Source organism: Coenobita brevimanus, chromosome 61 (genome assembly GCF_032717465.1).
Source record: "Coenobita brevimanus isolate Jiangsu-jjx chromosome 61, ASM3271746v2, whole genome shotgun sequence".
NCBI lineage: Eukaryota > Metazoa > Arthropoda > Malacostraca > Decapoda > Coenobitidae > Coenobita > Coenobita brevimanus.
Genome location: NC_137014.1, coordinates 36,647,091 through 36,656,541, shown reverse-complemented (window position 1 = coordinate 36,656,541; position 9,451 = coordinate 36,647,091).

Genomic DNA, 9,451 nt, shown 5'->3' with positions numbered 1-9,451 from the left:
GTGAGTGGATGACAGTGAGAACTGGTAAGAGAGGAGGGCAGACAGAAAATGAATGAAAAAGGTGAAGACGAAGAAGAAGTAGGCAGCACAACATCAAGTGAGTGGATGATGGTCGCCACCACCTACCACCAATGATAAAAAGCTTGACAAAATAATCGGGTAGTTACAGCATTCCAGTAAATGTATTACAGACTTGTCATCTATTAACGCTTTAAAATTTTCCACTAAAAACAATGAAAAATATGGATACCTTACCCAAGCATCAAGATTTGTCAAGTCAAAAGACTACATAATGTAAATTAACACTTTCCAGGTTATGGACGCACATTATAAATATAATACGGCCATTCTGGGCAAGTTTCGTATGTGAGAGGGTGTTACTATTATATACACAGAACTCGTTCACCCATTCGCCGCTTCCCAGCAATACACACACAGTTTGCCCCTCTATGGGATACAGTGGGGTGAGATGGGGGGGGGGGGGAAGGCAAGGCAAGGTAAAACAGTGCAAGGTGAGAAAGGGCGGGACAAGGAAGAGTAGAGTGCCGTGTGGCAGGGCAAGGCTAAACTAGAGAAAGTACCATAGGGAAGACAGCAAACTTTTACTGCCCTATCTTTTCTTTCCCTATAGTCTACTGTTCACTGTATCCAGGCTTGTCTTGCCATGTCCTGCCCTACCTTGCCCTGCCCTCCCCTGTCCTTCACTTTTTTACTCATTTTTTTCCTGTCATTCCCTATTTTACGCCAAAAAAAAACACACACACACAGCTCGCCGATTATCAACCTCATCAATATATATATATATATATATATATATATATATATATATATATATACTCTATTATTATACACTAACACTTCTGGCTCTTTTGACTCAACGGCAATTAAATAAAACCGTCTCGTTTTGGCTAGTCTAAAAATACTGGAGATATCCCGGCTTTGAGAGGGCTAATACGTTGGCCTGTAGTGTGTTCAGTTTGACGGTTCATACGTTCACGTACCATTAAATCCTCCACTCCGAGGACGTCATTTTGTTATTCTTGTTACTAACAGACAAGATTTTTTTTTTTCGTCTTAAGAGAGCGTTTTTGTACTGAAGGAGTTACTGAAGGCTATAACCAACCCCTCAGATTCTGAAATGTCACAGATAAGCTGAATACTCTCATCTGATGATACCAAGTACAAAATACAGACGTCACCGTATACGTTCCTATCTAGATACTGTGACTCGATTCACAAAATTCAGATTACTTCTGATATACTCGTCATATTCCCTAACCACCATCAACCAGGTGGTGCCAATTTTCATTTCATAACTTCTATTTACAAACTTTGTATCATATTAGAGTTTCCTAATAGTCAAAGATTAACTGAAGGTAACCCTTCCAGTTTCAAAAGTCCACTCCGCTCTGAATAAAACCAGTGGGACAGCAAGAATATATTAAATAAAGAAACCAAAGAGTTGATGGAGTTAAGCAATCGTATACAAAGTTTATTTACCTAGTCAGGTTTGCAAAATTCAAATGACCTCCGGCTACTGGTCATGCTCCCTAATTAAACTTTTCTTATATTTTTTTCATCGTCTCTCCTTGTAACAAGAGTAACAGTACCGCAAGTTCTCGATTATGCTCCTGTTCTTATCTTGTTTATTATTATTTATTGGCAGTTAAATCCTAAAAACTTCCATTACTATCTATAAAGCTGATTTACCAGTTTCACTTAAATTACAGTACGGATTATAAGGGAAAAATATAATTGTCATATTTTGGAACTCATCCCTGACAATTAATATAATGGTACGATCACACTCAAAATTCACCAACACTTCCTTGCCGAATGTGGCGATATAGGTTCACCGATCAAAATAAGGTAAAAATGTAACGTAAAACTGAATTGGAAGTAGAGGGAGTAATGATGTGGAGAGAGAGAGAGAGAGAGAGAGAGAGAGAGAGAGAGAGAGATCTTCTCTGACATTCAGGAAGGAACTATGAAAGGCAATACAACGCTGGCAAGGAACTGTCTGGCAAATTTTCATTGTAACAGAAACCCACATGAAAACAGACCCCCCCCCCTTACCTGCTATACCCTTTTTACTCTACCTTGGCCTGAATTTGCCATCCCTCCATCTTGAATACTGAGTTGCGATAAGAGATAAACAACAGGATACCATACTAGTCACGAAAAAGTGCTGCGGAAAGGAACCAAAACCACGGCAATGTCTTTTTCTGTCACTGAGATCCGTAAAATTAATAAGCTGCAAAAGGGACGAAAATCTGGGCCAAGTTAGAATGAAAGGACTTTAACACTTTCACCCTCTCTCTCTCTCTCTCTCTCTCCCACCTGGCGAGGATCCCTGTCCCGTCTCAGCTCAGTCGTTGTGTGTACTCAGACTGGAGGGTCGCTTGCACTATACTTCACCTTTTTTCCATTTTCTTTTCTTTTTTTTTTCCCTAACCTGAAGATCCCTAACTCCTTGAAGTGTGGCCAGATAACAAGGTCGATAAGCTCATCAATCTCATACCACTAAGCTCATCAATTTCATACCACTAAGCTCATCAATTTCATGCCACTAAGCTCATCTAATTCCATGCCACTAAGTTTATATTCAAGATGTGGAAGTGGCCCAGTTCCGTCAGATAAACACAAAAAGACAATACACAACCTCAAACAAACCATCTACTTAATAAAAATGCCCGCAGGTGTAAGCAAGAAAAGTGCACAGTAACTGGGTGACGTAAACAAGGGGAAGGAAGACAGAAGGGAAGAACAGGAGGGGAGACGGTAAGGAAGGAGGGAAGAAAGAAGGGGGAGGAGGAAACAAGAGTGACAGGAGGGAAGAAAGAAGAAAAGCGGGAAAGGAGAAAGGAAGGAAGGGAAGGAGAAAAGGAGGGGTGGGGAGAAAGGAGGGAGGGGAAGGGACGAAGAGAGGAGTAGGGAGGGATGAAGGAAGGAAAGGGGGGAGAAGGACGAAGGAAGAGAAAGGAAAAGAAGGATGGGAGAGAAAGAAAGAGGCTGAAGATGTGCGTTCAATGGGGTGAGGGATGATAAATTCCGCACTGAGGGATAATTATTGTCTGTTTGTTCCATAATCTCTCTCTCTCTCTCTCTCTCTCTCTCTCTCACACACACACACACACACACACACACACACACACACACACACAAACAAACACAGTGCGGATGCAGGTGAGAGCGTAGCCAGGAGTAGCCTAGCAGATGAGTATAGAGTCCAACGGATGTGTACACAGAGTCAATAGGGGGTGAGGCTGGCACACTACCGTATTGATCCATAGAGTCTGCTTACCGTGTCACTCCTGGGTTTTCCCTTCACTAAATATAAACATCTCGGCCTGACCAAAAGCGTCCTCAGAAACAACCCAAATCTACCCACACACTCCCAAGACCACTTTATTATTACTGTACGTTCTACCTCCAAATAATTCCGAATATGCAAGAGGAGAATGTCGAACTGATACTTTCATTACTTTAAATATATAAATACCACATGCGGGGACGTCAGGGACCTTCGGTGTGGTGTGGTTTGAGAGAGTGTGTGGTGTGGTGTGTGAGGGTGGTGTGGTGTGGTGTAATATGGTGCGGTGTGGTATATGAGGGTGGTATGGTGACTGTGTGTGGTGCGATGTACGATGGTGGTATGGTGATTGTGTGTGGTGCGGTGTATGTGGTATGGCGAGTTGTGTGATTGTGTGGTTTGGAAGGGTGACTGTGTGTGGTGTGGTGTGGTGTGAGGGTGGTATGGTGTGTGATGGGGTGTATGAGAATGGTATGGTGTGTTGTGTGGTATGGCGTGGTGTGCCTTTGCCAGAGTCGCTAAATTCTACGGGAGTGGAACACCTCATTTCAGACAATCGTTAATGAGACAGGACTGGGCCACTCACTGCGATGCTCCCACATCCAAAAATACGACTGATTACTGTACTCTGTCTAACGCAAGATTTTACCCGTCAATGAGAAACCTCCCGTCGTGAAAGGATTAATTCTACAAGTGACTTCATTCAGTACGAGGACGTCTTTAGTATCCTTTCTCCTAGGCGGCATATTTCAAGTTACGAAATTCAAAGGAAGTATTTTAAATTTCACCTTAATCTTGCTATCCCTAGATGATGTTACTTAGGATATATTTATTGAACTGGAGAAATTAGTCTTCATTAAATTTTACCACCACGGACTCCTCTATCATGAGCTGATGGTCTGGTACTAGCAATCTTAGCCAACAAAGTCATCGTGCTGAAGTGGTTAGCGGTATCTGACCCCAACGTCATTCAAAGCGGTGGCGTCACAACAAATCTGATAACCACCTTCATCGCCGCGGTGCACATAACGTCATGATTACGTCACCAGGGCCGTGGTTATATAAACCTGACTTTGGAGACTTCATAACACCTCTTCCTCAGCGATTTATTTAGCACATTACAACAGAATCAACCTCATGTATGCTACTGATACAGTGTCGATCTTAAGCATAAATTCATACAAGGAAAACCAAGGTGCGAAACCATAAAATAAATCGCACACACAGAAATACCGCCTAAAATCTCCAAACCTTGCCTAATCAGCTGCATGGTAGCACTTTGATTAGTCTATACAGTCATCCCCTTTTAGCATCACTAGGAGGCGCACTTTAGCAGCTGAATTAAGTAGCTGTAGTTCAGAGAATGAAGGAAACAAGACGCCAACCCGCTGAAGGTGAGATGAAACTTCGGGCTCATTGCTCCTTTACTATAACAGGTCCACACACACACACACACACACACACACACACACACACACACACACACACACACACACACACACACACACACACACGCAAATCACCTAGGGACGCAGTGAAAGACTCACGGGTTAAAATGACAGTGGACGTCCCTCACTCTCACCACTGTACGCACTGAATAATGGATGGGTGAAGTTGGAGGGAGGGGGAGCTGTGGCCGAGGAGTCACTGTGGCATTTGATTAATCATGTGGGGAGGCAGAAGAAAGGAAGGGGGAAGGAAATCAGGAAGAAAAAGGAAGGAAAGATGGAAAAACAAGGCAGGAAGGAAGGAAGGGAAAGAAAAAATGAAGGAGAAGGAACAGGTGAGGTGCAAGGAAAAGAGAGAGAGAGAGAGAGAGAGAGAGAGAGAGAGGACTGAATGGGACGGGAATGAAGAGGAAGAACGGGGGAAGGAGATGTACAAGATGGTGTGGAGAAAAACAATAAGACGAGGAATGGAGAAAGGAAGGAAAGTATGGGAGGGGAAGGGTGGGAAAAGAAGAGAAGAAAAAGTGGAAAAAAGAGAAGGAGAGTGATGGAAGAGAGCACAGAGGGGAAGAGAGAAGACTAAGGAGACAGGAAGAGTAGGGAATGAAGAGATGAAGAAGGGGGAGGTGAAGAGAGACGGTGGATGCATGGAAAAGGTAGGGGACGAGAAGAAATGGAGAGGAAGAAGACTGGAAGAGAAGAGGTTGAGTAGAAAGGAAGAGGAAGAAAGGGGAGAGGGGATCAGTGTGGAGGGTGAGACGAGGGGAAAGTGATTTAAGTTATTGGTGAGCAGGGAAGAGAGAGGGGGGGAGGAAGGGAAGAGGGGTAGAGTGAAGGAAGAGGTAGATTTGAGGAGGGAGCAAGGAGGAAATAAACAGGAGGATGGGATAAAATAACAGCAGCAAAGTAGTGGAAGATGAATGGTTTTGTTAGGGAGAAAGGAAAGACATTGGAAGGTGAGGGGAGTGGGGGGGGGGAGAGGGAAAGGGAAGCAATAGGAGGTGATAGAAGGCGATGGAAAAGGGGGAAGGGGAGGAAAGGAGAGGAAAAACAAAGGAAACGAGAGGATAACAGAGGACGAGAGAGAAGACGGGAAAAGAGAAGGAGGGAAGGGGATGAAAAGAGATCAGCGTAAGACATAATTATGGAGGTGAACGAAGGAGATGAGAAGAGAGGAGAGAATGATGGAGGTAATCAGAGAGGTAAGAAGAGGAATGGGGAGGACAAGGATAGAGAGGAGAGGAGATGATTAGGAACAATGAAGGAAGAGGAGGCTGTAGAAAGGGATGTGAGAGGAGGAAAGAGGGGGGGGAAGGAAAGAAAAGGAAGGCAGAAGGAGCGGGAGGGAGGGAAGGAAAAAGGGAAAGGGAGGGAGGGAAGGGAATAAGAGGTAAAGACAGGGTTGCGAGAAGGGGAGAGGAGAATGGTGGAATTATTGATGAGCAAATTAGACAAGGAAAGTGGGGGAAGAAAGGAGAGAGAGAGAGAGAGAGAGAGAGAGAGAGCATCAGCATCATAACGCTTCCCTTCCTCCCATACAAGACAAAAAAAAAAAAAATCTACCACCCAGCTGCCAGCCTGCCCCACCCCTCCCTTCCACCCTACCCCCGTTTTCTATCCTCTGTTCATGAAAAGTCTAGTAAAGATTACTCTCAGTATAAAACAAAAATCACCCATAGAAAAAGGAGAAATCAAACATACAGAGAGGAAATATTAGGCAAGTCACCCATAGTAATATCCACAGAAATTATCCCTATCCTGAACACAACTCCAATCACCCATTTAAAGAGAAATTATCCACTCACAAATTACTCACAAATTACCCACACACACATCATCTCAAGGGCTTCTAGTGACTGGGTTAAGGTAAGAATGGTGCTCGGAAATAAACCTAGCAATTATGTTAGGGTTCAGTTCCAAACCTGAATAACCAACCGCCTACTGAACCAAAAATGTGGAAGAAGTTGAAGCGAGGGGACACTATGACAAGATATTAATTTTGGCATGAACGACCGTATTCATGAAACCCAAAACGGGAATGAAAGGCAAGCCCGCATTCTCTCTCTCTCTCTCTCTCTCTCTCTCTCTGAAGCACGTGACAAAGACTGAGCGTGTCTGGCCTCTCTGTACAGCTCATAACTAGACTGTGAATTGTGGGACGCCGTGATGTGGGATCCAGACTGATTCCAATAGCCACAGGCCTTTCATATTTGCCTCTCCCCTTCGCGATCCAAGCCTGCATCCTTTCAATTTTCTGACGACGTGTTTTTCATTCTTGACGGATTCATTTTGTTCTTGCGATTTTGGGAGACTTTCTACATAGGGGAAGTTTAATGAAGACTGTTTTTAACCCCCACAATGCGAGAGTTCTCCCCAAAATTAAAGAGCGCTGACTGCATAAAAGAAAGAATAAACCATAATAATAATAATAATAATAATAATAATAATAATAATAATAATAATAAAATAAGGAAATAAAAGGATGTCGGCGGATTCAGTGTTCCAGGATATGACCGTCAGCGCAAGTGATCCCTCTGCCCCGCCAAGATTGCAGCATGTGAGTCGTGCATCAGTATTACACGGAAAACCTTGTTGGGGGAATGACTGTTTGAGGCACAGGAATATAGCGACCATCCATCCCACCACAGCTGCTCTCCCTTCCTGTAGCCAGCTGTCTCCCCTCCCTCCCTCCCTTTCTTTTCTTCCAATCTTCTTTCCTCTCCCGCCTTTTCTTCTCCCCCTCCTTCCTTTCCAATCTTCTTGCCCTCCCTCTCCCCCTTTCTCGTCTCCCTCCTCCCCTCTCCCTCGTTTTCTACTCACCCTTCCACCCTTCTCCCTCCATTCCCTTCCTAATCCCCTCTCATCCTTACTTCATTTCCAACTGTCCCTCACAATCGTTTCCTCTGTCTCCCATTTCCACTCTCTCCTCTCCATCCCTTTCTACTTTTCATCCTTCCTTCATTCCTAACTGTCATTTCCTCCATCCCATCCTTTCCTCTGGCTCCCCTTTTCCTCTCCATCAGCTTCTTTTCCTCCCTCCCCTCCACCTCTCTTTTTCTCCCTGCCTCCCTCCCTCCATCTGTCTCCCCCTCTCTTCCCTTTGACGCGGCACTCCATCAAGCGACGCACGTGCCCCGTTGTGTTGTGCGGCTGCCACGTGTCGCCAGCCAATGAGCGCACGAGAAGCCAGCAGGAGCCGTGACGTCACTCAAGTAAACAAAGAGTACAGGCGGTACGATCCAGATGAAAGTGCAAAGCGTAATCATACATGTAAAGACTAAATACGCAAAAAAAAAAAAAAAAAAAAAAAAAAAAAAAAAAAATCGAGGGTAACGTGATGACGTATGTAAAAACTTCGTAGAATCTGCTTTAACAAAAATCGACATAATGGGATGATATAAGTAAAGTTTTTAAAAATGTCAGGAAAAAAATCAAAACGATGGCGGGCCACTTCTAACCTGCTCTCAGCCTCCTCACTAAGATGACGCCCTTTTCTAACCTGATCTTGCTATCTCCAGCCGCAATATTTGTCTCGTGTTAGGCAGCAACGGGAATCACTGCTGGTGGAAATAAATGGGTGTGGGAGAGAACGGTGATTAACACATTCAACCTGAGGACGGACGGATTTTGGGGGCTTATTCTTGTTACTTCCAGACGATTTTGTCGGGTTATGAGAAAAGATAAATTCGAATAGTGAAGTGTTAATGTGGGCTGTTTCTAACTCCTCTATTTCGGTGTCATTCTTACGCTGAATAAAACTTTTTAAATAGCAAGAACAACAATTGCGCTGTCAGGCTGAAGGGGTGTAAATAACAAGTGAACACCGTTTAACCCCTTCAGTCCGATGTATCTGTCCTAAGCCAAGTAAAGCTGTCTGGCGATAAAGACGTCATCGTACTGAAAGGCTTGACGAACTCTAACTCCTGTGGTTCAAGTCTCTCCTACGCTAAATAAAATCGATTGGTGACACCCACATAAGATTTCAACATGCGTCGTTGTACTGAAGAGTTGGAAGCGACCAGGGTATAAACAAGAAGAGACAAAATGGAAGTAAAAGAAAATGACAGAGCAAATAAGGCATCCCTAAGAGAGAGTGAAAGGAAGGAGCTACAATGATGGGTGGATGTTTTTTAGAAGATAGGCAGGAAGAGGGTCAGAATAGTGAGGAGGGGGAAGAAGAGAGGTAAGTAGGAGGGGACAAGAGTAGTGGAGATGGGGGCGAGAGGGGTAAGTAGGAAGGAGCAGCGGGGAGGGGAGGGAGTTAGTAGATGTGATGAAAGTAGTTTTTTTTTTTTTTTTTTTTTTTTATGGGGGAGTCCCTCAGATTAAAAGAGTCCTCAAGTGATAGGCAATGTGACAACAGCATTGGGAAAAGTAACGTCATTTACCGTTGATATCTGCGTTCTCACTTCCTTACTCCTCGCTCACTCAAATATCCCTCCTTCCCCCTAACAAACTTCTCACTCTCCTCCCCATTCGATGTCGCTAACTTCCGTTTCCTTCTCCCTAACTCCTACCGCTGTTGCTGTTTGCTTTTCTTTCTTCTCCTCTCCTCTATACTTTTCCCTAACCAATTCACCACTTACTTAGCACTCTTCTCCCTTTACGTCTTCTCTTCCCTTCTCCCTAACTAATTTCTCACTCACTTCCTAATCCTCCCTTCATCTCTCCTCTTCCCTTCCCATCAAAG